Raw genomic sequence first — 18,371 nt, forward strand, 5'->3', positions numbered from 1 at the left:
TTGAATATGAAAATATATAGTGGGAAAATATCCTCAATGAAAAACAAGAATTGCAATTTTGGAAAGTCTAAGTCCCGGCATACTGACTTCAAGACAATCATGATCTTGTTCCAGTGACTAGAAAAATATGCAATAAACATGTGTCTTGGTTTTTGGTACGGAGTACAATACTAGTGAAGTTTTTTAGTCAGCTATGATCAGAGATTGAACATTGTCTGGCAGCATAAATCTTGTGTGAAATGGACTAGGAAGGAAAGGGTGTCATTTATTTGTACTAGAGAGTTTCTAATGGTAAAAGAATCAGATTCGGATGATGGCTTCAAAAGCCACAATCAATTTCAAACAACAACAGAAGATTCCACATTGGGGTGTATACAAATCAAATCCCAACTAAGTCGATGCCTAAGTGATTAAATTGGTGTCCCATTGCCAAGTAAGATTTGCATAGGATAGAGCAAAAATATAAAGTTCCAAGTCCTAGCATGTATGGTTTTACTTCTTGATAGCAGATTGCTAAATGCCCGTGTGTCATTATGATTTTCCTTCTAATTAAGTTGCTAAAGATGAGTTTGTTAGGTGTTATTTAGTTCACAGGATCCTTCGAAAGACTTGGCAATGTAATGCCCATGACATCTTGTTCTCATGTTTGTTTTCATCTTGTGGTGACAACATCACTTCCCAGAGAGTAAATAATTTTCATAGAACATAGGAGTCCAATTTTTTCCCACTTGGTATCTTACATTCTTAAGGGCATCTAAATTTTAGGAACAAACTGTCCCTTGTAGCTGGTCAAACAAATCATTGATACGGGAAAGCGAGTGCTTATTCTTGATAGTTACTTTATTAATTTCTCTATATTCAATGCACATTCTCATTGACCCATCTTCCTTTTCACGAAAAGCACTAGCGCTCTTGAAGGTGACATGCTAAAACTGATGAATCCCTTGTTCAATAATTTTTGCATCTACTCCTCCAACTCCCTCAACTCTGTTGGGTCATTCCATATGAAGCCCTAGAGACTAGTGTCGTCCCTAGAAATAGATCAATATCAAATTTAACTTCATGGTCAGGAGGTAACCCAACTAAGTCCTCTGGAGAATACATTAAGGAAATCCATCATTGTTGGGATATCATCGAGCTTTACCTCTCCCTATGGTGCCTCTTTTTTTACAAACTAGGTATCCCTAACAACTCTCCAAGCGTAGTTTTTTTGCCCGTCTAGCCAACAATATATATGGCAAGGCATGCACACACAACCCAATATATCTATATTTCTACTCCCCAGGTAGTTTAAACTCTACTTCCTTCTTATAACAGTCAATACTGGCATAACAAGAAGCTAGCCAATCCATCCTCAGAATTACCTCAAATTCATATGTGTTAGACATCATTAAAATGGCGGGTAGTGTTCTTCCCTAAATATCCATTGGATAATCACTAAGTACTTTTTTACATATCACTACAGTTCCCATCGGTGCAACCATAAATAAATAGCATTCTTTAACTAAGTTATTATGTCACATATTTAAATATGCTTCAGAAATATGAATGAATGAATGAATTGTTCCAGAATTAAACAAGACTATTGCTTACTTAAAAAAAAATATAAAATGTTACCTATCTCTAGTATTTGCTGTCTCTCCCAAGGTATAGGAATAAACACATACCTGGCGGTATTCCTCTATTGGTTGCCTTGAGGTGTTTGATTATTTTCCCGGTATTGATTTAGTGGGGGTGCATTGTCTGACACCCTCCGACATTCTTGAGTGAAGTGGCCAGACCTACTGCACTAATAACAAGTCTTCATTCCTCTCCGACATTCTCCCCTGTTGACTCTACGATTCCAATCCATTTTTGATAATGACAAATCACTTGGTATTTGATGTGTGCATGGAGTTTGTGAACAAGAACTACAGGAACTATATTAAGCATGCATGGAAAGATAACGAGTCATGGAAGTCTTCAAGTAAAGCTAACAAATCTTGGCAAGATTCATGGAACTCAAAGAGTACGAGAATCAAAAGGCAAGCAGCAAAGTTCAGGATCATCTTGGGAATGGGTATTTAGAACTCATGTACTTACATTCTCATATGATTTAATTTGAGGCTCAACATAAATTAGAATTTTTTTAGGATTCATGCATTTCATGTATATCATTAGGGAACCTTCATGGACTTAGAAATGTTTTTGAAATCATGGAAAATATGTTTTATAAAAGGCCCAAGAAAAAAAGCAAAACATTTTTTTAAAATTAGAAAAAGGAAATAAAAAAAAGGGGACTTCGGCAGCCTAAACTCCACCTCAGTAGCCTAAAGATTAAGTTCGGTAGCATGAAAAATTAATGGGAAAACACAGAAAGTGGTAGAGGCACTTCGGTCGCCTAACCTTGGAACCTCAAGTGTCTGAACTTGTCACTTCAGGAGCCTAAACCCCACTTTGGTTTCCTGAAGTCACAGGAAAGTTTAAAAAAATCAGATTTTTATTAAAAGGACTCGCGAGCTTTTTCTTTGATCCAACGGCTGAGATCAATTCTAAGGGTAAGACACTATATATACTGAATATCTAAACCCTAGAAAAGAGTTAGACACACAAGAAAGAGAAGAACACACCTAGTTGAAAGAACATTGAAAATTTGCTCCTATTGCTATATGATTGCCTACACTTCAATCTCTAATCTTCGAACTTGGGAAAATCAACTCTGATTCTCAAAGGGAACTTGTTTACTCAACTGTACTTCAATCTAATATTAAGGTTTGATCTTTCAAGTTACTATTCTTAAGAACTTCTCATCTCATCCCATTACGTGCTTTTGACTATCATTAGAAAAGTTTTGATCTTGAGTGAGCATATTCGTATAAAACTTGATTGTTGAAAAGATCTTTACTTGGGAAAGTTTATTTAACTTGGTTGATTGATTTTTGATTCAAGAGTATATAAATATACATATACATATATATATATATATATATATATATATATCATTTATTGAGCCTTTTATTGAAAAACTTATTTTGATTAAAAGGTTGATCTTGAAAGTACCTATACATATACATAGTTATTCTAAACAAGATCATCACTTGATTTAAGTTGTGTTATTGATTGAAAGGTTTGTTTTAAGTGTGTGTTTTCTAAAGGATCTATATTTTAGATATATTTTAATGCTTGATTAAATATCCTTGGTACTTATAACTATATATTTTTGAGGGATAATTTCTGAAAAGCAATATACTCAGTTTGTGATTGAATACTTGAAAGAAAAAATTTGTGATTTTGATTGATTTAATATTCAAGACAAAGTTTTTTTTAACAAGTTCACTTCAAATATATTTGTGCATTTTTGCAAAGTGAACCAAGAACCCTAGTATACTCCAAAACATTTTAAATATATCTTTACTTGGGAGTTTTAGTTAAATAGGGATTTGTGTGTTGAAGCATATCATAGATTAAAACGATTGCATCATTTTTCATACATTCATGAGCTTCAAGTTATATCATTTGTTAATGTATTAGGAATTTGATTTGTACTCACACGCTTTTGTTAGAAGCATCTTTGAGTGTTATTTTTCAGATTATATTGTACACACGGTTCATTGTGTGAACCGGCGTGTGAGGAGAGAGTTGTATCTCTTGTAAGCAGCGGAGTAGAAGGGAGCTGTGCCTCTTATAAGCAGCGAATTATAAGGGAAGCTCCATCCTAATTTAAGGAGCCAGGATTTAGTGAATCCTTGAGTGGTTGCTCAAGGCGAGGACGTAGGCCAAGTCGGCTGAACCTCGTAAAACTATGTTTGTCTTCTCTCTTCCCTTTGCTCTTTATTTTCAGCACTGCATTTAAATTGTGTACATTGCATGCATAGATTGGATAGCCTTACACATAAGTAATTGAGTTACAAGAATTCATTGGTAAATATATAAGAAGGGTTTAAGTGGTAAATAAGTGTCAAAGAATTTTTAAATACCCAATTCACCCCCGTCCCCTCTTGGGATTACACCTGATTCAACATCCCCCATGCCTCTTACTATAAGACATAAAAGGTATAATGGGTTAGCCCAAAATGTCCAATTTTCCATCTCCTGTACCTGACCCCTACTGTTACCATGCCTCCTCAAGGTCTCCGGCTATACCCTACCTAAAAATCTGGAGGTGTTGGCCTCTTCCTCTGACTATGCATCCCTCTGTAGGCTACTCTCAATCATTACAACTCTATCAACTATTTCTAAAAAAGTTTAGGCCTGAAGGCTTATGATCTGCTCATATAATCTCTAACTCGAGCCCTCCTCAAACTTCTTTGCCTTCTTTACCTCATCTAACACCAAATACGGGCCAAATCAAGATAGCTCAACAAATATGGCTGCATATTGATGCATCGTCGTCTACCCCTGCCTCAAATACAAAAACTTCGCTGCCTCTGCACTCCTGATCGTAGCGGGAAAGTACCACTCAAAAATAACTCCCTGAAGTGGCTCTAGGTCACCGCTACTGGGTCAGGTCTCTGCTCCTCTAACAGTCTCGATGATCTCCACCAGCATTTTTCTTCCCCAATCAACTTGAATGTTGCAAACAAAACTTTATGTTCATCTGTGTATGGAAGAACTACCAACATATCTTCTATATCCTGGATCCAATTTTTAGCCATGAGTATATGAGCCCCTTCAGAGAATGACGGGGGTCGCATAAGCGTAAACTGCTCAATTGTGCAGCTCCACTCCCTCGAACTCCTAACCATCTCAGCCATCACCTGCTGGGTGAAGCTACATAGTACTACATCAGGATTTCCACCAGCCATACTAGAAAGCCCTGCCCCATCACCTCTAGCATTCGCACTGCTATTTCTAGGCTCCATCCTTGTATAATAATACAAAATAGTCTAAAGACTCTATTATCATAGAACCATCAATACATTCAACAACAGAATTCATAAAATACCCTTTAATAATCATTCATCTTATCACTTTAAAACCCAATTTAAGATTCAGTCTTACCACTCAAAAACAAAAATCAGCGATAGTATCCATAGTTTTCCCGAAATCATCACCCTAGGAAACTCACAGAAATAACCACAGAACTCCAGCCTCTGGGTCGTAAGATAAAACCCTAAATTCTCATTTCATCCTCTAACAATCCCTGTCTCATATCTCAACCTATCCATTTTCTATTTTCCTCAAAATTCTTTCCTATATTCTAGTATTGTATTCTGCTATTTACTAAAGTCTGCAAAACCTAGTAACCTAAGCTCCGATACCAAACTGTGACACCCCGATGCTATTTTTTTCCATTCAATAATAAATAAATCATTACACATCGGCTACGTTAATAACTCTGACACCATTCCCATACAACCCGACCTGAAGAGGGTACTTGGAAAAAGTCAGACATATAACCCTAATAGTGGAAGTCATAGTGTTTACATTCCACATCAAATACACATACCAGAGTACCATCCAAACCAGCTCAATATACATATCTCAATACATCCCCAAAAATAAACAAAATACACTAGGGAAATTACATCTCCCTAGTTCATACACTCACTCTCTATATCAGGTTACCAGCTCCCCACTATCTCGGAGCTCTGTCACCTGATCTACCTCAGTTTCCTAAAACATTTAGATATTTGGGTGAGACACATCTCAATAAGACGTAATAAATTATTTACAGTGTGTGGTATTATGAGTTTCATTATATCATAATATACCCTTTTATATCATCATATCGTCCAAGAAAATAATTTGACATATGCACATAATCATATAGATATAAAACACAAGTTTTCATAAGTTTTTAATACCATTTTCAAAACCATTTACATGAAACCCATGTTTACCAGTGAAGTTCCTTAGAATAGGGAAGATTACATGCCCATACATGTAGCTTCCCTCTCCTCTGATATCATTTGAAACCTTGCTTGAATAACTTGGGTTCCGCTACAACTAGGATTCCACTACAACTAATACTTATCAGGGCACTCACCTTATTCAGTAAGCCCTCGGGCGAAGAATATTACTTCTTCTCAATTATTTAAGTTATAAAACACACACTCTTTCATTTCTCATATTCATTTCATATTCTAACTCATTAAATATCTATGTATACATAAATCAACAAATATGTACTTTACATAATACAATAGATCTGAAAACAAAAGAGGGGGGGTGAATTAGGTTTAAAAATTATCTTTTCAATCTTTTTTGGAATTCTTAATTTGTTGTTGATTTTTCAAACTTTCAGCAAAAGCTTATTTCTTAATTCAATTCACAACCATACAATCATTCAATCATCCAAGTTATCTATCAACCAAACCACTCAACCACAATTTGAAAACAAACAACCAAACCAAAATTAAAATATACAGTACTTTGGTAATGTGAGAACTTAAGATGGTTTGTTTGTTTATATAAGCCATGTAGATATGAATTTGAACCAATCCCTATAGTGAATGATAATTTATGCTTGCTGATATAAAGCCCTGCATTAATGAATTTGATTCTTCAATATGATTTTCATCAAAACATTCACACTCTTCCCAAAATTCAAAATTCAAATAAACTCATAGTTAATTTATCTTTGGGTGTTTAACCAAATAACGTACTCCTGTATGGTTTTCGAAAAGTATGGTTTAACCAACGTACTCCCTTTTGGTTTCCGTAATTTCAAATCAAAATTAAACTTTAGGTTTATTTAACTTCTAAATTACGTAGTATATGTGATTAATAAATTAAATCATCCACGCAATTTATATGTGCTGAAAATAAAAAGTAAGGGAAAGAGAGAGTGAGGCCGGGACTTTTACGAGGTTTGGCTTATACACAGCCAACATCCTCGCCTTTGGCAAGCCACCAAAGGATTACTAAAATCAGTTCCTTTTCCAGGCGGAACAAGACCATTTAGACACTCCTTCAGTAGGCTAGAGCCGCCTCTCCCAATGATGTACCCTTGTTCGGTCACTCCTTCAAATAGGCTAGAGCGTGCCTCTCTAAGCAATATCCCCTTGCTTAGCCAATAATTCAAACAATCCTCGGAATCATCAATCTACAAGATACAAATCAAATAGATGTACAAGAATTGCTTCTCAAAGAGCTAATTAGTACAATTCAAATCTATATACTTCAATAAAATTCACAATATGAAATTTAGATTTAAGCTCTAGAAATTTTTCACCATATGATTCAATCAATGAATGAAAGAATTGATAGTTGAAGCACAATATCAGTAAGAAAATCAGAAAGACTTCAGTAAACTTCGTGCAAGTTGTGAGCAAGAGAGAGCTTTGAGAATTTCAGAATACTTGAGAGAGATTTTGAATGCTGAGTTGAATTCTCTTGGTATTGAATCAAGTTAACTTGGCTATATTTATAGATGTAGAAGAGTATCTGACTTGTTCCCCAAGTTTTCTTGGAGTAGGGTTCAAGTTTTAAATAAGTTTGAGCCATAACCAACTTAAATTTCAAAATATGTCCGTTGTGATTTTAAAATTTATTGTGTGACAGATGACTATTAGTACTTTGCCAGTCGGCTGACTGTATTTTTCACATTTAAAATGCAATTAGAAAGGTGGCAGTCGCCTGTCAACAGACAGTCAGGCACCTCTCATTGAGCAACTAAATTTTTTAAAATGGCTAGAAAGGTGACATACGACTGGCAAAACATGTTCAGTTGTCTCAATTTACACTAACAGTCACCTGTCAACACTAGACCATTGACTATCATGCTTTTGTCTTCTTACTTAAGGTTCTTTAACATGGCAGTTGACTGTCCATTGACAATCAATTGTTTGTCCACCAGTTTGTTTCTTGTGTTAAAACATTTTTGATTTCTCTCTTCTTTGCTTCTTTAATCTTGGAATATCAATTAGTTTTTTCTTTGAAAAATAAGTTCCAAGACTTAAAAATAAGGTCTCTAAGTCTCGTTTGCCTAATAAGCTTCAAAATGAAAAAATCATACTTGAATTATGCTTGAAGTACTTACAAAGCTTATTCTAAAAACTGATTTAACTCCTCTTTACTTTGAGTTCTCTTTATTGTTGTTGATCTTTGATCTTTCAAACTTTTTTGAGCTTTCATTATGGATTATTTATTTGATATAGGGCTTTCCATGTTCCTTGATCCTTGTGAGCTTTCAAGATATGTCATTTGAGGTCTATGCTTCATTTGATATGAAAGTTGACATGAGCTTTCGGAATTTGTCCCTTTTATTATCTGAAACCCTTTCTACCTTCATTAACTGAAATAACACTACTTTGAAGTAGATTAGTTAGCCTTACTTTGTTATCATCAAAATCAAGAGTCATAAGCCTAAGTAGGCCAACAATCTCCCCCTTTTTTATGATGACAAATAACGAGCAAAGATACAAAAAAAAAAAAAACTCCCCTTTTCGATAAGCATAAGTCTTCAAAATTAGTATCGCATTAAGGCACAAGCTCAGAAGGCCCAATTTTAGATACTTCATATTTAACAAAGAAACATGTATTAACATAGAAACATAGTTCAACAAAATATAAACATACTACTTTGCACACACACATTCTCCCCCTTTTGACATCAACAAAAAGGCATAATACAACCATAGGCGGAGTATGTGTAGCATACAAACATGAAAAAAAACATCATAAAAGAAAACATCAAGTATTAGAAGTTGTACCATTTTCTGCAGCAACTGCTTCTTCTTCTTCTTCAGTAGAGCCTTCATTTGATTTGTCCTGTGAACCTTCATCTGATGATTTTTGTGAGCCATCATCATTTTCGTCACTCTTTTTATTGGAATCAGTATCATTTGGTGTTGAACTAGTGACACGTTGCTCTATTTTGTCAAGACTTTTATCCAGTGAAGAGTATTTAACATCAATATTTGAGATTTTGTCTTGAAGGGAAGTAAAGCCAGCCCTCATGTCAGAACTAAAATTTGAATAGTGATGATAGAATGGAAGAAACCATGCAGGCATATCAGCTTCTTATGGAGCTAGATTAGGTTCTTCTAGCTCTGGTCGTATAGGCCTATTACCTCTATACATCCATCCCTCTGTGTATTTCTTCTAACCCAATATTTTTAGAATAGTTGAGGAAAATACATTATAATGGGTTCGTTTTACTGACTTGGAAGATGGAGTGACAGCTTGGAGGTGAGAAAAGACTAAAGAAAGTATGCTGCCATATGGAAGTCCAATTCTAGGAGATTCTAGTTTCATGACCATCCACTTTAGTATGAGGCTTGCTAAATCCAATTTCTTGCCCCTTAAGGATGCACCACATGACAAAACAATCAAAGAAGCAAATATGATCATAAGATCCTGCTCTAGGAAGAATATTATAAGCAACAATTTTGTCAAGGATTTGAGCTTGTAAATTGAGTTGCTTATATTATGGCAGATTTCCAAAATAAACAGGTGGGTCATTCATCACAAGAGGAAGAAATTCTTGTGGACTAAATCCCTGCTCCATTGTCCATTATTTTTCAATAGGATTGCACTCAAAATTACCATGTTTTTTACGGATGATTTTTGTTAGCACTAGTGAGTAAGGGTAATCTTTTGACCTAACACTTAAGTAGAAAAACCAATTTCTTTCTTTACCAAGTTGGAGTAAATGAGTTTGATCAGATCAGGATAACATGCTTTGATTTGGCATAGGATAAACTTGTCCCATCCTATGTTTTTAAATAGCTCAAGAATTTGAGGAAAATTGGATTCAAAGAAAGCAACATCTAGTACTTTACCAAAAATTGGATCAATAGTGGAGATGTGATTTCGGTACAAAGTGTTTTCTTGTGTTGAGACCAACCATTTTTCTATTTCGTCGTTGCTAACTGATTGTGAAGAAGATGCCTTATTGTTGTTCCCTACTAATTTTGTTATTGCCATTTTGATGAAGTGGAAATCCGAAGAACCTTTGGTGAGTAGGATTTAGGGTTTGATGAAACAAAGTTGGAAGAGGTTTGGAGAAGTAAAGGTTAGTGGAGAGATGGAGAGAAACTATTTTAGTGAAGGTTAGATGAGTGGAGGGGCGTTTGAGACTTAAAAAAATGATTTTCTTATTAAGTGTGCTTGAACCACTGCAAGATAGTCGTTTGTCTTCAAGGTGATTGTTGACCTTACGTGTCACGCCCGGTTTTGATTATGACAAATACTCATTGTATCTAATGGGTAATTGAGTTTTTGTGCAGGAATCAAGAATGACAAGATCAAGATGTGCACAAAGCAAGAAAGGCTTTAAATGTAATTGAGTTTTTGTGCAGGAATCGAGAATGACAAGATCAAGATGTGCACAAAGCAAGAAAGGCTTGAAGACAGTTTCATAAACTCTTAATTGAAATATTTTCCAATGAAATTGTCTGTAATAGTAATTAGGGTTTTTCGGTTTGTAATAAGCTCACACACATCACATGAATGATTTACTTTGTAAGCTCAAACCGAACCATAGAAAGACCTTAGAGTGTACCTTCGGGCGACCGAAGGTCGACCGACACCGGACTTTTTCGGTGTCTTCAAAATTGGACCCCAAGTGGCCTTAGGACACACACATATGCACATATGTTTATTAGGCACTTAAAATTGATTGAGTTGGGTCAATTCGGGACTGAAATGCACACTTGGTGCACTTTCGGTCGACCGAGCCAAACAGTTCAAATTGGCCCGGTCGACCGAAACTGGTCCGGGTCAACTATTTGACCCGGTCCCGGTCGACCGACCCCTTACAGGTCATTTGACCTCGGTCGACCGAACCACCTGGGAGTCAACTATTTGACCCCCCGGTCGACCGACCACTTTTGTACTCCAACAACTCGATCGACCGAAGCGCCTCGGGAGAATTCCTAACAGCTCGGTCGACCGAGCCGTGCAGTTCAAAAAGGCCTCGGTCGACCGAAACTCGGAGATTTCAAAAATCGCCCTTACCCGGTCGACCGACCCCTTAGTTCAAAATGCCCTCGGTCGACCGAGCTGCTTGAGTCCCGGTCGACCGAGCTACTTTTGGTCGACCGGACCTCTCGGGTTGCTCCCATTTTTACCGTGGTTAATACTTTTCTCAACAGGGTTAAAATGCACTAAACTTCATTAAACTTTTCTGATAATACCCTATAGGTCCCCAACGGTCATATTTTCTCTCTTGCCTATATATATGCCTTCATTTGCAAAGATTATGAAGGGATTAGCCACCTTGATTAGGGAAAAATTCTTTGAAAAACCAAAACTCTATAATACTCATTTTATTACTCAAACCACTCATACTTGCCTTCTAGCATTGGCTACATATTTTGTAAGTTGATTGAGTGTTTTGCTTAATAGGTTTGCTCTCCTTGTGTTACTCATTTGATTTTCTTGAGAGCCAAACCTTAGGATTCTTAGGAGGCTTTTGCTAATAAAGCATTTCCTAAGAAGACCTTGTTAGATCTTCTAAGCTTGCACCTTCATTGCAAGATCTTGAGAAGAGTGTATTTGCTTTTGTCTGCAAAAACTTTTCAAAACACTTTCAAATATCTATTGTACTTTTATGTTGCAAAATACTTTGAAGAGATATTTTCTTGTGTGATTGTGATCTTTGTTGCAACATTCTTTCACTCATATATCATTTGCTGAATACAAAGATTACACATCTTTTGCAAATCAAGCATATACATCGTTTAATACTTACATGCTTGAAATATCTAAATGATCGAAATATACAAGACTTGACATCTTTGTGTGAACCTATTTATTGAACATATCTTGTGATACAAAGACTGTTAGTTCGACACTCTCACGTACACATTACACTGATAGAATATACTTTGAGAGTTGAACCATATTGACCACATTGAGCTTACAAATTATTTCATATTTGTGGTGTATATTATTGTGCGAATTTGGGTACATATCTGCTTTACTTAAAAGCACAATCACTGTACCAGTTCATTGTAATACACTTTGATTGTATTTCCAGGCACGGGCCTGAAGAGGGAGACTAGCCCTGGAATAGTCCCGGATTGGCTTAGACACGGTTAGGAAAGCTAGGTGCGTCGTCCTATTAAGGCGTGTAGGTTGAGGTCAGCCCCGCTAATTGACCTGGTTAAGGTTGAGGTCAGCCCTGTGTTAATTTGACCTAGTTAAGGTTGAGGTCAGCCCTGTGTTAATTTGACCTGGTTAAGGTTGAGGTCAACCCTGTGTTAATTTGACCTGGTTGTAAACGGTGCCGCTCCACCCTTAAGTGAGCTATTAGTGGAATCCTCTAGCTTGCGAGCTTGAGGCGGGGACGTAGGCACGGTTGGCCGAACCCCGATAACATATCGTGTGTCCATTTTTATTTCCGCACTTTATATTTACCGCACATGTATGTTATGGGTGAATGATGCGTATGACTTAATTTTCACATTATATTTATCTACGCATTTGGAAATTGAATAGGCATACCCTAGGTTGTGTATATATTGCTATTTATCCAGTTCAACCTAGGTGATAAATTTTAAAATTCCAATTCACCCCCCCTCTTGGGAATACACCAATTCTAACAGTGATAGTCGACTATCGATTGACTTTCCAAATAGACCGTAGCCTGTCTATTATCTTGGACGTCGTCTCCCTTGTAGAGAATTTCTTCTTTCTCGTAGTTGACGTCACGTATATGTAATGTACTTGATTTTTGCTTTCATATGAATTTTCTTTCAAAACTCTATATCTTAAGCTTGTATAAATCATCCTATGATTTTGGCAAACAATGTTATTTATTTTTTTATGTATTTCAATAAACACTTTGAGATTTTCAAGGCTTTTTATCTAGGTACCCATGCCTTTTTAGGTCCGGTAGGTTTCACAAGGAATGTTTCTTTTACTCTCCATATTTGTTTAGTCTTCACACCCTTTCTTTTAAATGGACATTCAAATTTTATGTCCCTTTTTCTTACATTGATAACATATGGTGTTAGTGTAGGCATTAGAGGATGTGCTAGCATAATCTTTTGATGTTTTCGAAAAATAACCCATATAAAGATTCTTTTTCTTTTTATTTTCAACGCCATTAAATCCAATGCCTTCTTTGTTTAAGGACATCCTTTGTGAGCCTATCATATTGTCAAAATTTTCCTTTCCTTTTGTGAAGTTATAAATAATATTTTCTTTATCTTCAATTTGATTTTTGAGATTATTTATCTCCATATCTTTCTTGTCATCAACCTTCTTTTGTGATTCCTCTAATTCTTGAGATAATTTTCTGATTTTATCATCTAATTCAAAAATATGCATACATACATACATACATACATATATATATATATATATATATATTTCTCATATTCCATAGACGATAGGGATTGAAGGTCTCCTATCTTCTTTTCATTTTTGCTTTCAAGTTTCTTGATTTTTAAATCTTTTTCATTTTCAGCAAGATTTTTAGATTCTAACTCCTTTGTCATAGCTTCATTCTTATTTTCTATTTTCTTGAGTTTTGAATCTTTATCTCTTTCGATAGTTTTGAGGGATTCTAACTCTTTCATTAAACCCTCTTTCTTGTTTTCCAATGATGTGTTCTATTTAGTTACTTTGATTAGCATCTTATGTACTTTGAATAAGTCATTTTATAATTCATTATAAGATGGCATACACTCATCATTTGATTCATCACTACAAGAATTATTAATGGATTTGGATGAGTAGGTTTCCTCATCCTCGCATGCCATAAAGCAGGTATAAGCAACCTCTTGGTCACTTGATTCATATTCCAAACTACTTGTACTATCCCAAGTAGTGGCTTTCATAGCTTTTTTGTTTTTATTTTTAAACTTTTTCTTTAGTAATGGACATTCCGATTTTGTATGTCCAACTTTGTTGCAATTATAGCATGTAGGCGTTTTATTTTTGGATTTCCTTTTGCTGATTTCTTCTTCATCTGATTCAAGGTCTTGATTTCTATTTTTGAATATGTGTTTCCTTCTAAGGATTTTTGCAAGTTTCTTAGATATGAAGGCTAGTTCATCTTCATCCATTTTTTCTTCACTACTAGAGTTTTATTTTAAGGCTTTAAAGGCTATTGATTCTTCGACTTTGGTTTTTCAACTCCTTTCATTTATTGTCATTTCGTATGTGAGTAGAGAACCTATTAGCTCATGTAAGGAAGTTTTTTTCAAGTTTCTTCATTATGTTATGGCAGTGACTTTTGGTTCCCATATAGGTGGCAGCCCTCTAAGAATTTTTCTTATTATCTCATAAGTAGTGTATGTTTTTCCTAAGACATTTAGGAAGTTTATTATATGAGTGAATGTAGTGTACATGCTAGTTATAGATTCATCTGGGTTCATCCTAAAGCTTCATATTCACTTATAAGCATATCAATCCTATTATCCCTAACATCTATAGTGCCTTCGTAAGTGAGTTCTAGCTTGTCCCATATTTCCTTAGCCGTTTTGCATGCCATTACTCTATTAAATTCCTTAGCATCTAAAGCACAATATAAAACTTTCATTGCACTAGAATTAACTTGCAGCATCTTATGATATAAGTTTGTCATATCATTTTTCTCCTTAGGAACTTGTCTTCCGTCTACTAGCTTAAGGGGAATTAGGTCACCATCCATGACAACCTCCCAAGCTTTCCAATTCATAGTTTGAATATATATTTGCATTCGTTTTTTCCAAAAAGTATAATTATCTCAACAAAAGATAGGAAAATCTTCAATTTTCCCTCTCCAAAGGGAGCTACGCCTAAGTGAGCCCTTAGGATATTTTTATAGCTAATAATTAAGATTTGTTATAACCCCGTTCTGATACCAATTGAAAACAAAGGTGAAGTCCCAAGGGGGGGTGAATTGGGTTTAAAAATTATATTTTAAATCTTTTTAGGAATTCTTAACTTGTTGTTGATTTTTCAAACTTTCAGCAAAAGCTTATTTCTTATTTCAATTCACAACCACACAATCATTCAAACATCCAAGTAATCAATCAACCAAACCACTCAACCACTATTTGAAAACAAACAACCAAACCAAGATTAAAATCTACAGCACGTTGGTAATGTAAGAACTTAAGATGGTTTGTTTGTTTATATAAGCCTTATAGATATGAATTTGAACCAATCCCTATAGTGAATGATAGGTTATGCTTGCTGATATAAAGTCGTGTATTAATGAATTTGCTTCTTCAATATGATTTTCATCAAAACATTCACACTCTTCCCAAAATTCAAAATTCAAATAAACTCTTAGTTAATTTATCTTTGGGTGTTTAACCAAGTAATGTACTCTCTTATGGTTTCCGCAAAGTATGGTTTAACCAACGTACTCCCTTTCGATCCGCAATCCCAAATGAAAATTAAACTTTAGGTTTATTTAACTTCTAAATTACGTAGTATGTGTGACTAAGAAACTAAATCATCCACGCAATTTATATATGCTGAAAATAAAAAGTAAGGGAAAGAGAAAGTGAGACCGGGATTTTTACGAGGTTCGGCTTATACCTAGCCTACGTCCTTGCCTGTGGCAAGCCACCAAAGGATTACTAAAATCAGTTCCTTTGCTGAGCGGAACAAGACCGTTTACACACTCCTTCAATAGGCTTGAGCTTGCCTCTCCAAATGATGTACCCTCGTTCGGTCACTCCTTCAAATAGGCTAAAGCCTGCCTCTCTAAGCAATATCCCCTTGCTTAGCCAACGATCCAAACAATCCTTGGAATCGTCAATCTACAAGATACAAATCAAATAGATGTATAAAGAATTGATCCTCAAAGAGCTTATTAATACAGTTCAAAAACTATATACTTCAATAAAATTCACAATATGAAATTCATATTGAAGCTCTAGAAACTTTTCACCGTATGATTCTTTCAATGGATGAAAGAATTGATAGTTGAAGCACAATATTAGTAAGAAAATCAGCAAGACTTCAGTAAACTTCGTGCAAGTTGTGAGCAAGAGAGAGCTTTGAGAATTTTAGAATACTTGAGAGAGATTTTGAATGCTGAGTTGAATTCTCTTGGTATTGAATCAAGTTAGCTTGGGTGTATATATAGATGTAAAAGAGTATCTAACTTGTTCCCCAAGTTTACTTGGAGTAGGGTTCAAGTTTTAAATAAGTTTGAACCCCAAGCAACGTAAAATTTCAAAATATATTCATTGTGATTTTAAAATTTACCGCATGACAGATGACTATTAGTACTCTCGCAGTCGGCTAACAATGTTTTTCACATTTAAAATGCACAACCAGAAAGGTGGCAATTGCCTATCAATAGGCAGTCAGGCGCATGTCACTAAACAACTAAATTTTTTAAAATGGCCAGAAGGGTGACAGATGACTGGCAAAACACGTTCAGTCGTCTCAATTTACACTGACAGTCGCTTGTCAACACTAGATAGTTGACTGTCATGCTTCTTTCTTCTTACTTAAGGTTCTTTAACATGGCAGTTGACTATCCATTGATAGCCAGTTGTCTGTCCACCAGTTTGTTTCTTGTGTTAAAACATTTTTGATTTCTCTCTTCGTTGCTTCTTTAATCTTGAAATATCAAATAGTTTTTTCTTTGAAAAATAAGTTCTAATACTTAAAACTAAGGTCTCTAAGTCTCGTTTGCCTAATGCGCTTCAAAATGAAAAAATCATACTTGAATTATACTTGAAGTACATACAAAGTTTACTCTAAAAACTGATATGACTCCTCTTTGCTTTGAGTTCTCTTTGTCGCTGATCTTTGATATTTGAAACTTCTTTGAGCTTTCATTATGGATTATTTATTGTCATTTGAGGTCTAAGCTTCATTTGATATTGTTGCCCTAACTGGACTTTTCAATCTTGTTTTGATGATAACAAAGTGAAGGATGATTTAACATGTGGTGTTGAGTGATTTAATTTAGGTAAAAGGACACTCACGGTTGATATGCTAAAGTTCAATGTCAATCTAGTGGAAGCTCCTCAGAATATTGAGGTCAATGAAGGACAAATGAAGAGGTTAAAGGCCAAACAATTCTTAAAGTCAAAAGTGAACCTTGAGAGGCTAAAGGAGGCTGAAGAACTTAGTGTTTAAGGAAACCATGATTGGAAGGATTGTTGTAGGTATTTCAAAGCCAAATACTATCTAGATACATGTGAAGCTCTTATAAATCAAAACAAACTAAGAAACACATTTTTGAAAGACCTTAAAATGTGTCTTTGATTAAAAGGTCTCAAAGGAAAAAAAAAATTTCAAAGTAAAAAAGGAAAATACTGAGAGCCAGGTGACTGCCCTATATAGGCAGGCGACTGACACAATTTAAAAAGAAATAATTTAGGAGGTAGTAGGGTGTCAGGCGACTGCCTGAGTACCGACAAGCGCCTGGGTGCTCAAGCCAGGGGACTACCTGTGTCCTAGCAGGCAACTGCTAGTCTTCTAGCTTTCCATTTTGACCATGGCAAGCGACTGCCAGGTCGTGGCAGGCAACTGCCACTCGGAACATATTTCAAATCTCAACGGGAAGTTTTTCAAAATTAACTCAACAATTTAATTATTTTTCAAATGTTACCTAATTAAATGAGGATGTTGTGTCTATAAATACCTCTTTGGGTAATGAAAAATAAGAGAGAATATACAAACAAGATAAGCCTAAGAGATCAAATAGTCAATACGCTAAAAATCTTCCTGCGCTGAAATTTTCCTTAAGTTCCTTTGCTTATATCATTTTTCTGGAAAAAAAACTCTATATTTTTGGTGGATTGAAAAATCAAAAGCTTTGTTTCGAGTTGCACTCAATTCTTTTTAAAGAACCATCAGTGACTTCTAAAACATTAGAGCTTCTCATGTTCTATTTAGCTTAGGTGTTTTGAAGTACAATTTAGAACTTAATTTGTACAACCTGCTTTGAATTTTAGGAATATTTTTTTGTACGCGGATCTACTTCTATCTTCTTGTACTTTGAACAATTCAAAGGTTTGTTGGATTGTTTGACCAAGCATAGGTTGGTGCTTGGAGAGGTTTCTCTTCCTAAAAAAGAGGGTAAATTGTATATGGTTTTTGTTCCACCCGGAAGGAACAAGATATAGTAAATTCCTTAGGTGGTTGACCTAAGGCATGGACGTAGGTTAGGTATAAGCCAAAACTCATAAAAGCGGTGGTGTCATTCTCTTATCCTTGCTCTCTTTTAATTTCAGCAACGATATACTCTATGTGGATGTTTAATACTTTTTATTATAAAGCAAACACGTATTAGAAATCAAGTAAACCCAAAAACTAATTTGTTCTTGGGCTTGCGGAAACCATAAGAGAGTACGTTGGTTAATTGATCTTTTGTGGAAACCGAAAGGAAGTACATTGATTGGTTAACATCCAAAAACTTATTAGATGAAGGTTTAATTAAGTTGTGATATTTAAAAAGTGTTTGGATGTCATTGTAATATTCAAATTCAAAGGATAACAATATGAGTTGTATATTCATATATAGGGACTCTAAATAT

Source organism: Malania oleifera, chromosome 11 (genome assembly GCF_029873635.1).
Source record: "Malania oleifera isolate guangnan ecotype guangnan chromosome 11, ASM2987363v1, whole genome shotgun sequence".
In the NCBI taxonomy this organism is placed as follows: Eukaryota; Viridiplantae; Streptophyta; class Magnoliopsida; order Santalales; family Ximeniaceae; genus Malania; species Malania oleifera.